Here is a 14,811-nt window from a genome sequence, read left to right as displayed (position 1 = left end):
TAACCCAAATGTAAACTAATGAAATTGTTGGGGGAAAAAATAAATAATGACAGAAAGTGATACAAGAACAATTGTTGTTTATTGAAAATTACAGCAGTACCCAAAAAGGGAAAACAAAATAAAATACATTTTTAAAATCTAAATAATTATACTTTTGGCCTTAAATTTTTACTCCCAATCAGTAAGAGCTATTCAGCAGAATATATTTAGGATAATTGAAAATGTAGTATACGTCTATTTTGTAAATGAAACAAGTCATGCTGTTTCAGTGAGAAAAGTAAATAACCAGAGATTAGGAGATTTAGAATTCTTTTTCATTTGTTAGAGTAGGCAGAACACTGGTTAATAGGTAGAATTGACTGATCAGTTCTCTTCTAAGAACTGGCTTTAAAACTAAATCAAGAGACTTTCCTCATTGAGATATCATTTTATTCTTGGTGAATTGTAATAACAATATAGGCGCTCCAGAAAACAATATTATCTGTCTCATTCCATCGCTTTTATCCCCGAGGGCAAGCACAATGCTTAGTAAATATTTGCTGAATAAATGCATCATCTAAAATAATCCAAGTGTAACTTCAATAAACAGCATCATGAAATGACGGAAAGTTAGGAGTTAGCAGAGAACTTAAGGAAACATCAAATGCAGTCATTTATAACGTTTTGCATTATACGTCTCACCTAAGGAGACATGAAACTCTGTTTTCCCGAAAGAACATTTGTATGCTTGAAAAGATAAACAACTCTTTAAATTACAATATTGATTTGATGCCCTCAGACATTTTTATACAAATCTTATTAGAAATGTTTTAGTTGAATCATTCACGGTATGATTTAAATGCATAAAACTAAAGTGGTGTGATTGATAAATAAATATTCGCCCCTTTAAAAATTATTATGATGCAGTGTTTAGTTGTTAAGGCTGACTGAAGGCCGTAGCTTCGTACTAAGTAGAGAATCAGTATCTGTCCTCTTTCTTATTTTATGTATAAGAACATGGAGAATGTGAGATAAGAATTGACTTGCCAAAGGGCTTAGTGCTTAACAGAAGCAGAATCAGAAATCAGGAAAATGCAGTGGGAAGACCCTAGCACCAAGAAGGCAGCAGATTTTGCATCAATTCCAGCTTGTACTAACTTTGTGATTCTGGTCAATCCTGAACCATTCTGTGTAACTCAACCAGGAGTTAAAACCAACTGTGCTGACTCTCCCAAGCAGCCTTCAACTTTGTTAAAAGTGCTATTTTAAACAGTAGTCAGTTTCAACCAAAAATTATGTAAACAGATCATTTATTTGAGGGATTCTTTTATTTCCCACTCCTACCCAATCGTCTTGAGCTATTGTTAAGTTATCCAAATGAGAAGAGGAAGGGAAAAAGAAGAAATGATCTAAATAATTCACAAACCATACTATCAAACCTCTGAGTCTTATACCATTGACTGTACAAAACAAAACAAAACAAAAACAACAAAAAAAAGTTGTTTTGTAGACTCTAATTGTTTTATCTCAGTCTTCTTGCCTTTTTATCTTTTTTTTTATTTTTGTTTTTAAAGTGTTGCAAACAGGATGACTTCCAGAGCTATCATCGGACTCACATAATATGATTACCATGGTTATCAGCACTTCTTTATCACAGGATGAATGCAGTGCACTCTCAGGAAAACTTTTGTGGAGGTTACATGAATCTGTGTACAGGACAGTAATGAATATCACTGGAGCCCTAAGTAAGGAATGATTAAACACTGTTATTAGCCAGTTACAACTTTGTTTGACAATATAATTACAAATGCATCTGTAAAGCCTCTACAATTGATCCTCTAAATTACATATTAGCTTTTATTTTCCTGCTACACTAATACTTTATTGTTCATTTTCTCAGGGTCATAATTATATTTTTATTTCAACCTCTGAGTTGATTTGACACGATACAGTATGTGCCCAAAATAAATAAATCAAGTTCCTCAGATTTAAAAATATACACCATTTTGGATACTCATTTTTCAAAGTAGGACCTTAAATAGGTAAAAAGTTTGCTATCTGCCTTTTAAAGTTTCTTTAAAACTTTTAATTTTACTCCAACATATACAAATTTAAAACATAGGATGAAACTGGTCATATATGTAAGTGTGGTTTTGCCCTAGTTTGACTGATAAGATCACTCTGTATATTCAAATGAATGGGTCCACTCTCAGATTTGATGACATAAATCATTCTCTTGGGTTCTTTCTTAATCGTGTGATTAAATATGGACTAAAGCACACAATTACTTTAGGATAGAAAATAACTCACCATTAACCATTCCGAAGGTCACTGCTGATTAGACCTTAACTTGCCAGATTTCTTTAGCTTCACTTAGAAACACATTGGCACTCCAGACACAGGTAACTTGACAAGAACAATTTCTTAAGGAACATGGCCAGTCTGCTGTAGGGAGGCAGCACTAACTCACATTCGACTTTTATTAGGATATTTATGACCAGTGCAGCATTATCTTGTCTTTTAACTCAGTCACTAGGCAGCAGTGAACTGGCTTGTTTTCACACCCCCTGCAAAGTACTTTTCTTTAGAGTAAATTGCCTGTCTAATAGCAAATTATTACATGATTTGGGTAGAAAATAACCACTTGTGGCAATGTGGCTCAAAAAATAAAGAGATGCTGCTCAAAGCATTATTAACATATTATGAACTAAGGCTAATGTTGAAGAAGACTAGAATATTCTCAGCTCATATCGCAGAAGATTAGTCCAAACCAAAGAATCTGTGCAGCACAGTCTGCTAGAGCGTCTTACACTCACAGAGGGTGTAACTAAGGTGCACATACTTTCCACTTTGCCCCGAACCATTCTAGTTCATGTCTGTTGTCTGATGTAATTATTAATAGTTTCTCCATTTATTCTCAAAAGTGTCCTAATTTGGACAATAAATCATATGGTCATCCTATGTGTAATTATATTTTCCAGCTTAGTATGCATCTAAAGACATAGGACACAAAAACTTTAAAGGCCGAACAGCCACATGAGAATTCAATAATAATGAAAGGAACATCAAAGGTATGATCAATATTGAATAGAGGATTCAGTCAAATGCTATAAAATACTTAAGAAAGAGAGAGATAATCAGGAGGAATCTCATTAAAGACATGGTGTTTGTGCAGGGTCTTGAAAGGGTGCTATGTTCTGGCTAAGTGAAGAGGAAGGGGAGATACCTTTTCAGATGGAATGGGGATATATTATGGCTTTAAAAACATTAAATCAAGAGAGGTCAGGATGAACCAACTTATTTAACTATGTGTTAATATCTATGAGCAAATATTGAAAATGGCTTTAGTATAGATGGAAAATAGATATAGCAGGCTTTGAAGGACAAACACAGAATCTATCATTCCATAAGCAGTGAGAATCAATGATGTAATAAAGAAGTAGGAGTTTAGGACTGGCACGGTGGCTCACGCCTGTGATCCCAGCACTTTGGTAGGCCAAGGTGGGTGGATCACTTGAGGTCAGGAGTTCGAGACCAGCCTGGCCAAGATGGTGAAACCGCATCTCTACTAAAAATACAATAATTAGCCAAGCGTGGTTGTGCGTGCTTATAGTCCCAGCTTCTTGGGAGGCTGAGGCAGGAGAATCTCTTGAACCCAGGAGGTGGAGGTTGAAGTGAGCTGAGATCACGCCACTGCACTACAGCCTGGGCAACAGAGACAGGCTCCATCAAAAAAATAAATAAATATATACATAAAATAAAAAAGAAGTAGGAGTTTAAAATGCTTCTGGGGAAGGAGTAGAGTGAGCCAGAAGAAGAGTGAAAGGACGGTCAGAAGAGAGTTAGAAGACTATCAGTATTCTATATGTGAAGTGGTTGCTGAGAGCTGAATTGGGGTATTTATAGAGGGACAAGAATGAGGCTAATCCAGGAGCCATGTGAAGGAAGAAGATAGAATTTAGCAATCTTTGTTTGTGTAAAGGTTTATACGTGAAAGGGTTTTCAAACAGTTATCTTCGATTCTCAGTACTCCCCAATGAGCTCAGTAAATACAGAATTGTTAGATCCATGTTTTGCAGATAGGATGACTGAGATTCCAAGAAAGTAAGCAATTTCTGAACGTTTCCTATATCTAATTAGTGCTAAAGGTGAGGAAGATGCCCCGATTCATTACATTGAATATGTAGGATGAAGAAGAATCAAAGATAACTTCAAAGTCCAGAATCTGTGTAACTAAGAAATTGAATTTTCTTTTTCTTTCTTTCTTTCTCTTTCTTTCTTCTTCCTTTCTTTATCTTTCTTTCTTTCTGTCTTTCTTTCTTCTTTTTTCTTTCCTTTCTTTTTCTTTCTTTTTTTCTTTCTTTCTTTCTTCTTCTTTTTTTCTTTTGACAGAGTTTTTCTCCTGTTGCTCAGGTTAGAGTGCAGTGGCATGGTCTCAGCTCACCGCAACCTCCGCCTGCCAGGTTCAGGTGATTCTTCTGCCTCAGCCTCCCAAGTAGCTGGGATTACAGGTGCCTGCCACCACGCTCTGCTAATTTTTGTATTTTTAGTAGAGATGGGGTTTCACCATGTTGGCCTCAGGTGATCTGCCTGCCTCAACCTCCCAAAGTGCTAGAATTACAGGCGTGAGCCATCGCACCTGGCTGAAATTAAATTTTCTAATGACAGCATTAAAAACATCAGAAGGTAATGTAAGTTTAGGAAGGAAAGTGACAGGATGGATTTTAAGCAGGTTTGGTTTGAGCTGATGGTCAAGAAATTGTGTATCTTAAAAAAAAAAAACTGAAAAACAAAAAGGGAACGGATTTGGGAAAACAATCAGGTGAGAAATGTGGAACTAATAGTAGAAGTTGAAACCCAAGAGAATAAAGAGTTAGGTTTTGTCAACACTAAACCTTAGGATGTGTTGACAGTTAATGCTGATGAATCAGAAAAGGGGACCGTTTAAGATAAAAACAAAACAGACATACACACACACACACACACACACAAACATACACACACACAAACATACACACACACACAAAGAGCAAGATGCAAGAAAATATACCATCCTAGAAAGCCACAAAAGGGAAAAAGGGTCAAGATTGAAGAGACAGGCAGCAGCGTAAAGTGCTCTAGAGAAGTCACAGAGGAGGTTAACGACTAAGTCATTGGTAACCTGAGAGATTGCAGTTTTAAAACGGGGAGCAGGCACTGAGGGTGAAAAATGGTTTTGTACCATGAAGGCAGTTGATGGAGCCGGACATTTCAGAGAGATGTAGTACTCAGAGTTCGAAAAAACATCAAGTAAACCATTTTTCCTGATGTTCGGTGTAGGTAAAAGGTAAAAAAACAATGGAAGGGGTGTTTTAAGGGTCTTGGAGAGGAGGGAGAAATGAAGTAACTTCATAACAGTGACAGTATTATTAAACAGGGAAAGCAATTAACTATGCAACTGAGGAAGACTTTTGAGGATATGAGGAAAACATGAGTAGATATAAAAGCATTGACAGGAGCAAGGGATTAGCATCTTCTAAAGGGCTTCATTGGCTCTGTAAAAATAGATGGAGAAATACATAATTGAGAGAGGGCAGCCTGGGATTGGATGCTAGAGCAAATAGATGGAGTTTGGGTGTATGAAAATAATTCAACAAGAGAAGAGTAAATGAATCACTGACTTTCCAATGGAAATTAGAGTGTGATTCTTTGACACTGGGTGAACCTGAACATGTGACTTTTTTCTCCACTAATTGGTTCTGCTTAGGATCTGGAGTAGGAAAATATAGAAGATAAGGATCTGTGATGAGGACTGGGGAAACTTACCCAGAATTGATGGTCAGATAAAGGAGAGAACCGACAGTAAGTTGGCTGAAGAGGCCCTCTATGGAACTCAGGCTGGCAGGAAGTTAAGTGAAGCCTGGATGAACTGTAGAGGCTAATTGGATGTGATCTTCCACCATCTAAAGGATTTAGAGGCAGTGCAGTGCCATGTAATAGCGAGGCTCTGGAGGTAGCAGCTTCGAGGTGAAGTAGAAGGAGGAATGTAGAAGGGATGGAAGTGGATATTATTTTAAATATCCAGGAGGAACCCTGATCAAGGGAACGCTCAAGTCATTGAGTTGCTGGAGGAAATACAGGAGGGAAAATCAATGCACACAAAACCAGTGGTTGGCACTTTCTAAAGACCTGGAGTGAGTCTTGCATGCAGCTTCAGGGCTGCACTGATGGCCAGTTTCATTCTGTCTTCTGTTCCATTCATTCTGCCCATGCAGCCATCTCCGATGACTCCAAATGAAGGCATTTTTCTTTGAAACTCATAGCATTTATTGTGGAATGTTTTCAGTGGATACTTGATTTCATGCTGACTCTCAAATCTCATTGGTTAACTCCTGTTCAAGTTTTTATATACAAATATATTATTTTCCCTATGAATAAGATAAATGCATAATTGCCTTACTTTTAGTACTGTTTTACATAAAGGTGTGCAAATATTAATTTTATCGGATGACTGAATGCATTTATCACATTGTCATGCTCGGTTTGGACAACAAAGTGGCCAATAGTGGGCTGAAGTCAAAAAAGGAAAAAAAAATATTCAAGAAAGACAACTTGTCACCCATGAGTCTGAGTGCCATGCCTCTCATGGTAGCATAAACTATAAATAAGATCTGTGCAAGTGAACACAAACACTTATTGTGAATCTCCCTGTATATAACACTTTGCCAGCCATGGTGGATCAAATCTATCTGTTCCCAAGTGCAAGTAAGAAGGGGTTGCATCGTCTTGAGAGAATGGTAAAATTATAATAAAACTGACTCAAATAAAATTGGCTTTTTATTATCACCATGTACTAAAAATTCTAAACTCTGTTAGTGATAAAATATTCCTCCCTGATAGAAACTTTTGCTGATCCAAGCATTAAAAAGTGGGCTCACTTACTGTTGAGTTTTACTGATGTAATATATAAGCTTCAACTTAGTCCAATGTTATTACTTATCCTTTAGTAAACATTGCCTTCTACATGGAAGTTAATTCAGAGACCTCCCAGTAACACACTTGGCTCCCGACAGTGAACTCAGCTACATGCATTCATTTAGAGAATAAAAGTTAATCAGAGTTTGGAATCCATTGCATTTGTTTTGGAAACACTGATGTCTTCAACCTATAAGGTACTTTATATATCTGTGTTAAAACAGTAGATTCAAAATAAAGAATGATAGCATTGTGGTTGTAAAGACAGAAAAACAGAACTTAAGTCACTTCAATTCTGCTATTGCAAGTACAAATCATTCTCTGAACGTTGTGAAATTCTTCATTTGGCAATATCCCCCCTTTTTTTTCAAAAAGTGCATTCATTCACTCTATTTCCCCCTTTTTATGGCAATATTTTATTTTTTTATTTTTAATGGTTTTTAGTGGCATAATTATATATCGATAAAGTTCAAAACAAGAAAATGTTCTCTGCATTTCTTTACTGCCATTATTATTAATTTCCTTTCATGATTATTACTGAGAATAATGTTGTCTTCTAGAGGAGCAGATGTTACAATAAGGATTCACTCCTGGTGTCAGATAGCTTCAATATCCCACTGCTGTGCCTATTTCAGCGTTCACAGGATATCACATTTGACTTCTAGGACATATACATAGAGCACAATATAGATAGATGTACATACATAGACACACATATACATATATATATATATGTATGTTGACTACATCCCTCCAATCACAGGAACAACCACAATATGTGAAAAAATGTGATAAGAGATATTGATAAAATACCAGGAAACATCTGAAACAGCACAGGAAAAATAGAAGTGACTTGTAATCTGTAGGTGGGGATTCAGAAAATTTGCATGGCCAGGTGCAATGGCTCACGCGTGTCATCCCCACACTTTGGGAGGCCAAGGCAGGAGGATTGCTTGAGGCTAGAAGTTCGAGATGAGCCTAGGCAATGTGGTGAAACCCTGTCTCTACTAAATAAATGCATAAATAGATTAATTAAATAAATAAAAATAGGAAAAAAAAATTAGCCAGGAATGGTGGTGCACTCCTGTGGTCCCAGCTACTTAGGAAACTGAGGTTGGAAGATCACTTGAGCCCAGGAGGTTGAGGCTGCAATGAGAGTTGATCACGCCACTGTACTCCAGCCCAGGTTACAGAGCGAGATACTGTCTCAAAAGAAAGGAGGAAAGAAAGGAAAGGAAGAAGGAAAGGAAAGGAAGAAGGAAAGAAAGAAAGAAGGAAAGAAAAAAGAGAGAAAAAGAAAGTGTTCTTGGAAATATGTGAAACTAAAGAGTGAAAGAAAACAATTCACATTAAGTGTTTGCAATGTGTGATTGAAAGATATTTTTTCAGCCATTGGAGAATCGTTGACTTTGTACTTTAAAGATGTTGGCTTTTGGAAAATCACACAAATGGTATGGTTTTTTGTTGTTGTTGTTGTTAACCCTAGTAGATAGCTGATCTGTATATGCCTGGGAACAATTTTCATCTTGCACATGAACTGACTCTGGTTATAACTAATTCTTCAGGATCATCCGTAAGACAGTTCTAGAATGAAGGCGATATATCAATGACAGGTGGTAATGGGAGACTAGAGAAGAGCTGACGCAGGAAAATAAGGCAACTTCCACACCAGGAAGAATCAAAAGAGGGCGAGCAGAAAACATGCCAAGATCACCCAGGCTTTGCTTCCCACACGAGCAATTAGAATGCTCCTGCTTGGAATTTTCAACCACACCAGAAGACCAACAGATCAATCTGAGTGACTCTTTTTAAGGAAAAAGGGACGTACGTTTCATGAAGCAAAGAGATACAGCCACACACAGGAGCCGTTTATTTTAATTAGATTGCTAGATTCCCTGGCCAGGACCCAAAGCCATTGTGTTTCCCCATAGATAGAATTGGCAAATAAAATACACGACACTCATGTGAATCAGAATTTCAAAAAAAAAAAAAAAAAAAAAAAGCCATTAATTAGTATATGTCCAATTAAATATATATATTTTTAACGACTGGTTGTTTATTTGAAATCCAAACTTTATGGGTGTCTCCTTTATTTGCTAAATCTGGCAATCCAACCTTTAACTTGTTAAGACTAAATAAATATTCAACACAAAATAAGGAAAATAGAGAAAAAATTGTATTTCAAAGAATGAGATAGAAAAAAATTCCTTCCCTTGGACAGTCAAACTTTATCGAAGCTAAATATTGAAAGGTTGACCTGGGTGCAAAAACAAGCCTTCAATTCCCATGAAGTTGTGCCAGAGACACAAGGAAGGCTGAGGTTCAATATTTTTTCTTCTTCTGGCTCCCGGAGGATGTTTCTGTTAGAAGAGACCTTAGGAAATCATCACCCTTGCTCTTCCAAGTGTGCTGTGTGGATCCACAGCCTCAGCACCACCTGGGAGCCTGTGAGAAACGCAGACCCCGCCAGGCCTCCCTGAGACCTGTTGAATCAGGAGCTGTAGTTTAACAAGATCCCTTGTGATTCGTGTGGCCAGGCAAGTTTGAGAAACGCAGATTTAGTTCTATAGTTTCCAAAGCACATGTTTTAGAAAGCAGAGGATTCGTAAACTCCTTGAGGGCTTGGGGAGTGCACGCAAGCGGGGATCTGTACACCACAGTTAAAGGAGACCGACCCTGTGTGCTTCACTCTGGGCTTCAAGGTAAGATTTTTATTAGGAAATAAAAAGAGTCCGTGACTTAAAAATTAAAAAGGAAGGAAGGGCCAGGCGCTTTGGCTCACGTCTGTAATCACAGCACTTGGGCCGGGCGCAGTGGCTCAAGCCTGTAATCCCAGCACTTTGGGAGGCCGAGACGGGCGGATCACAAGGTCAGGAGATCGAGACACGGTGAAACCCCGTCTCTACTAAAAAATACAAAAAACTAGCCGGGCGAGGTGGCGGGTGCCTGTAATCCCAGCTACTCGGGAGGCTGAGGCAGGAGAATGGCGTAAACCCAGGAGGTGGAGCTTGCAGTGAGCCGAGATCTGGCCATACATTCCACTCTGGGCGACAGAGCCAGACTCCGTCTCAAAAAAAAAAAAAAATCACAGCACTTTGGGAGGCCGAGGCGGATGGATCACTTGAGGTCAGGAGTCCAAGACCAGCCTGGCCAACATGGTGAAATCCTGTCTCCACTAAAAATACAAAAATTAGCTGGGCGTGGTGGTAGGTGCCTGTAATCCCAGCTACTCAGGAGGCTGAGGCGTGAGAATAGCTTCAACCCAGGAGGCGGAGGTTGCAGTGAGCCGAGATCGTGCCACTGCACTCCAGCCTGGGCAACAGAGCAAGACTCCATCTCAAAAAAAAAACACAAGCAAACAAATAAACAAAAACAAAACAAACAAGAAAAACAGAAGGAAGGAAGGGTAGGTTTTTTTGAAAAACAATACTCTCGTTCATTTCGATTCGGAAACTGAGTAAGGAGACGTGACTTTCCCCAAGTCCTACACTGGGAAGTAATTCCAGCCTCTTTCTCTTCCCTCACTGTTCATGGAGGAAGACAGCCCCAAAATGGCAGAAATTTCTAATCGGCTGCTTGACGAGTGCCATTATGCACCACAGGTGTTTTCTATCTGGGCCTTTAATTTCAAAATCAGTCCCTTTTCTTTCATACTGATGACTGTAACTTCCTTTGGAGGGCTCGTCTAGCCCAACACAAACCCCTCTCTGTGTTGCTCTCTGAACTGCAAGAAAGGTCTCCAGCTGCAGTTTTGTGTACACTGCTCACTGAGGGTGCCCTCCAGGTTTGTTTGTGGATATTATAGCTAATTATCTTGCCACGGACCATTGAGTCAGACCTGGATGACTGTTCAATTAGTAGTACTGAAGCAAGAATGAGGGAGAATTCCTGACTGCACAGCCAACCCCCGTGCCAACATTATTGCTGCGAACATTTTCTTCTGAATATGATTAATCACATAAATAATTCTCAGAAATGAAATTAGAAATCACCCACGCATTGCACCCAGTAATGTTTTAAGATATTACATCCTGAAACTCTGTAATGAATTAACACTACAGTCTGGTTTGAATTCTTCGGTTTTCAGCATATATCCTGTCCTGTTAGCAAGTGACCCTGTGGCCTTGATGAGTTTCTGTAACAAGTTGAATTAACCATTCTAAAAAGAACACAGATTTGGAACTATCTAGGCCTTGAGAAAGAACAACATATCCCTTCTCTGAAATCCCTGGCTGTGCTCAATCATGCTTGCAAGTTTGTGGTAGGGCTGGACATGAGGCTCAGGTTTTCAGATCCTTCCATCCAAGCCCTTCCCTGTACTCTGGGTAGATGGCTTCTATTATGGCATAGATGTTAAGGACTTTTCTATGCTAACTAAATATTCAGTTATTCCATTAAAGAATGTAATTTCAACACTTTGGGAGGCCGAGGTGGGTGGATCACGAGGTCAGGGGTTCGAGACCAGCCTGGCGAAGATGGTGAAACCCCGTCTCTACTAAAAATACAAAAATTAGCCGGGTGCTGTGGTGGGTGGCTGTAATCCCAGCTACTCAGGAGGCTGAGGCAGGAGAATCGCTTGAACCGGGGAGGTGGAGGTTGCAGTGAGCCGAGATCATGCCATTGCCCTCTAGCCTGTGTGACAGAGCGAGATTCTGCCTCAAAACAAAACAAATGCCCCATTCTTTTCATTTATAAAGAATAATCTGACTACATGCAGATCGACATGGAAAATCAATTTCAATTAGGGCCGATTTATGTAGATTTCCCTTAAATATAGGAATTCTAAAAGTTAGCAGAAGGAGGCAGAAGGGACAAGGATCAGAAAAACCTTAACACAGAAGGTTCTCTTTAAAAATTATGATCTTCTTTCCACTTTAAAGGCAATTATCTCAGGCAAGCAAATATAAAGATCCTAGGGTTTTAGAGGACAAATTAGCTATTATTTCACAGATGAAGAAACAAAGGCCCAGAGAAATCAAGTCCTTTATTCACAATCACGTAATTGCTTTGCGATGTGAGATGACATCTCCTATTTCATTATGAAAATGTTCTAAAAGAAAGGAGAATTTTAGTGAAGTTGTTACTCTTTGCTCGGCATTGTTATGGCTAAGACTGAGATGTGAAGAGATTATAAAAACATACAAAATAAGATCGAATGTTTAAAACCCTAGCTACATGACATTAGTTAGATTTCATTGTAAACTTTAAGATATTATTATGAAAAATGCTTTTTAAAAATCTAGTCGAACTTGTTTATGAATTTTCAGTTTTTCCTGAATAAGAGAGCAGCCTTGAATAATTTTGTAGCTGGATTATACCTATTTTGTGCATCTTTAGTCATGAAATTGCCTGAGTGACATACACTGATAGTTTAACCCAGGGGTTCCCGACCCCTGGGCTGTGGACCTGTACCTGTCCGTGGCCTGTTAGGAAACGGGCCACACAGCAGGAGGTGAGTGGCAGGCAAGCGAGCATTGCCAACCGAGCTCTGCCTCCTGTCAGATCAGCAGCAGCATTAGATTCTCATAGAAGCATGAACCATATTGTGAACTGCACATGTGAGGGATCTAGGTTGTGTGTTCCTTATGAGAATCTAATGCCTGATGATCTGTGGTAGAACGGTTTCATCCCAAAACCATCCTCCTACCCTGTGCCCCCAACACCAACCCATGAAAAAATCATCTTCCACAAAAACCAGTCCCTGGTGCCAAAAAGGTTGGAACCACTGGTTTAACCAATTGTGTGTTTTTGGTGGGATCTCTAGTGATTTTAAATCTTGTTGGGATATTTCTATGTTTTTTTCTACTCACTTTTTACTCATTTTTTTCTACAATGAGTAGAAAAAATTACAAATCAAAAAAATCCTTAAGGATATGTAATTAGTTTGGAAAATATGATTGTACTCCGTTAACACGGGAAGCTTCACATCCAACATTTTGTATTTTCTATTCTGAGGACCTTTGTGATACACTCACAAAGCACATGATACTCACTATCAATAATCCTGCCGTCTTTTCACCTAAGAAACAGTTGTTAATTCAGTAGCTCTGACTTATTAACAGACACCAAAGTTGTTGGTATATTGTTAAGATTGAAATAAAACTACAGCCAAGTTCCCAAATGTTGGGTGAGTTATGTACAAACCATTGAATTTTAAGGAATAATTTCCATCATGGGAAAAATTAGCTTTGGAAGTAGGTAGATTTTTATTTTACGTCTTGGCCCTGCCATTTGCTAGCTTTGCAGGTTTGCGCAAAACGTAAAGGATGGAGTTGTGGATATTAAATGAGATCCTGTATGGAAATCACCTAGTATAAAGCATGAGATACGAAATAAAAGCCTCATAAAATGTAACTTTCATGAGCATCATCATCAGCATGCCCGTCATCTGCAGTCCTTTTTAATGAAGAGCCACATATGGCACCATTTCTTTTTTCTCATCTTTAGTTTTTAATTTCTGTGGGTCCATAGTAGGTATATATATTTATGGAGTATGTGAAATATTTGGATACAAGCATGCAATGTGCCATCATCACATCATGGAGAATAGGGTATCCATCTCCTCAAGCCTCAAGCATTTATCTTTTGTGTTACAAGCAATCCAATTATACTCTTCTAATTATTTTTAAGTGTATAATTAAATTATTATTGACTGTAGTCACCCTGTTCTGCTATCAAATACTAAGTCTTATTCATTTTTCTATTTTGGGGGGGACCCATTAACTATCCCCACCTCCTCCCAACCCTGCCACAACCTTTCCTAGCCTCTGGTAACCATCTTCTACTCTGTCTCCATGAGTTCAATTGTTTTGATTCTTAGCTCCCACAAGTTAGTGAGAACGTGTGATGTTTGTCTTTCTGTGCCTAGCTTATTTCACTTAACATAATGATCTCCAGTCCATCCATGCTGTTGCGAATGACAGGATCTCATTATTTTTAAGGCTGAAGGGTACTCCATTGTGTATATGTACCACGTTTTCTTCATCCATTCATCTGTTGATGGATACTTCAGTTGCTTCCAAATCTTGGCTACTGTGAACAGTATAGCACAATGTCTTTATGTGGCTGTAAATTCGTGGTAGGCGGCAGGGTTGTTCTTGCTACCAAGTGGCCTTGGAAAGGTGCAGTTTCACAGCAAAATCTCAGTGGTGCTGCTTGTCCAAGGAAGCCGTAGCTTTGGAGAAGCTCAGCTGTGAAGTCACTAAAACCAGAGTTGGGGCTATGAGTAGTGAGCACTGCAACATGTCATCTTTATCCTGCAAACAGGCATAACCATGAGTTATGGTACCCACCTCCCTAGAGGTGCTTAGTATGTTTCCATTGTTGATTATTTCAGCCTCACCATAGACACGTTGTTTTGTTGTGTGGCTCTCTCTTTAGTTTTAAATTCTTCTTTTGAAAAATAGGGATAATTCGGTTTCACTTAATGGAACTTAATCAGCAAATAAATTTAAGGCATTCTGACCACATAATGTTATAGAGATAGCATTTAATATTATTAGTAGGCAGAATGTAATTACCTTGATTTGTATTTTTTTCTAGAATGTAGAGCTACTACTCATCCCTACCTAATGTGAAAAATTTTCACAGCCATTAATCATCGACATTGGCATGTAATTGGAAAATCTAAAAAGATACCAAATGCCAGTATGTGTATACTGATATTTAACCTTTTTTGCATTAGAATTCTTTAGATAGAAATGAACTTCCTTCAATATTTATCATCTTATTTACCCCCAAATTGCAGGCACTTTGATAAATGGAGTAATAGTTTCTAGTGTCACTATGGCTGTGAAATGCATTTTAGTGTCTTCTGCTGTAACAACTCAGTAATTCATTTCAGCACATCTATTTGTAAATCACAGGTTTGTTTGATGG

The 14,811-nt window shown here is 38.4% G+C and overlaps 1 protein-coding gene across 1 annotated transcript in view; it reads left to right on the top strand.

The window, feature by feature from the left end:
- The window catches only part of LOC105488240 (plexin domain containing 2), a 467,180-nt gene that overhangs the window by 442,399 nt on the left and 9,970 nt on the right, over window positions 1–14,811 (top strand). The gene's annotated exons all lie outside the window — the stretch shown is intronic.

The sequence above is a fragment of the Macaca nemestrina genome, chromosome 9 (genome assembly GCF_043159975.1).
Source record: "Macaca nemestrina isolate mMacNem1 chromosome 9, mMacNem.hap1, whole genome shotgun sequence".
NCBI classification, from domain to species: Eukaryota; Metazoa; Chordata; class Mammalia; order Primates; family Cercopithecidae; genus Macaca; species Macaca nemestrina.
Note: the sequence above shows the minus strand (reverse complement) of the source record. Positions and strands in the feature narration are given on the sequence as shown.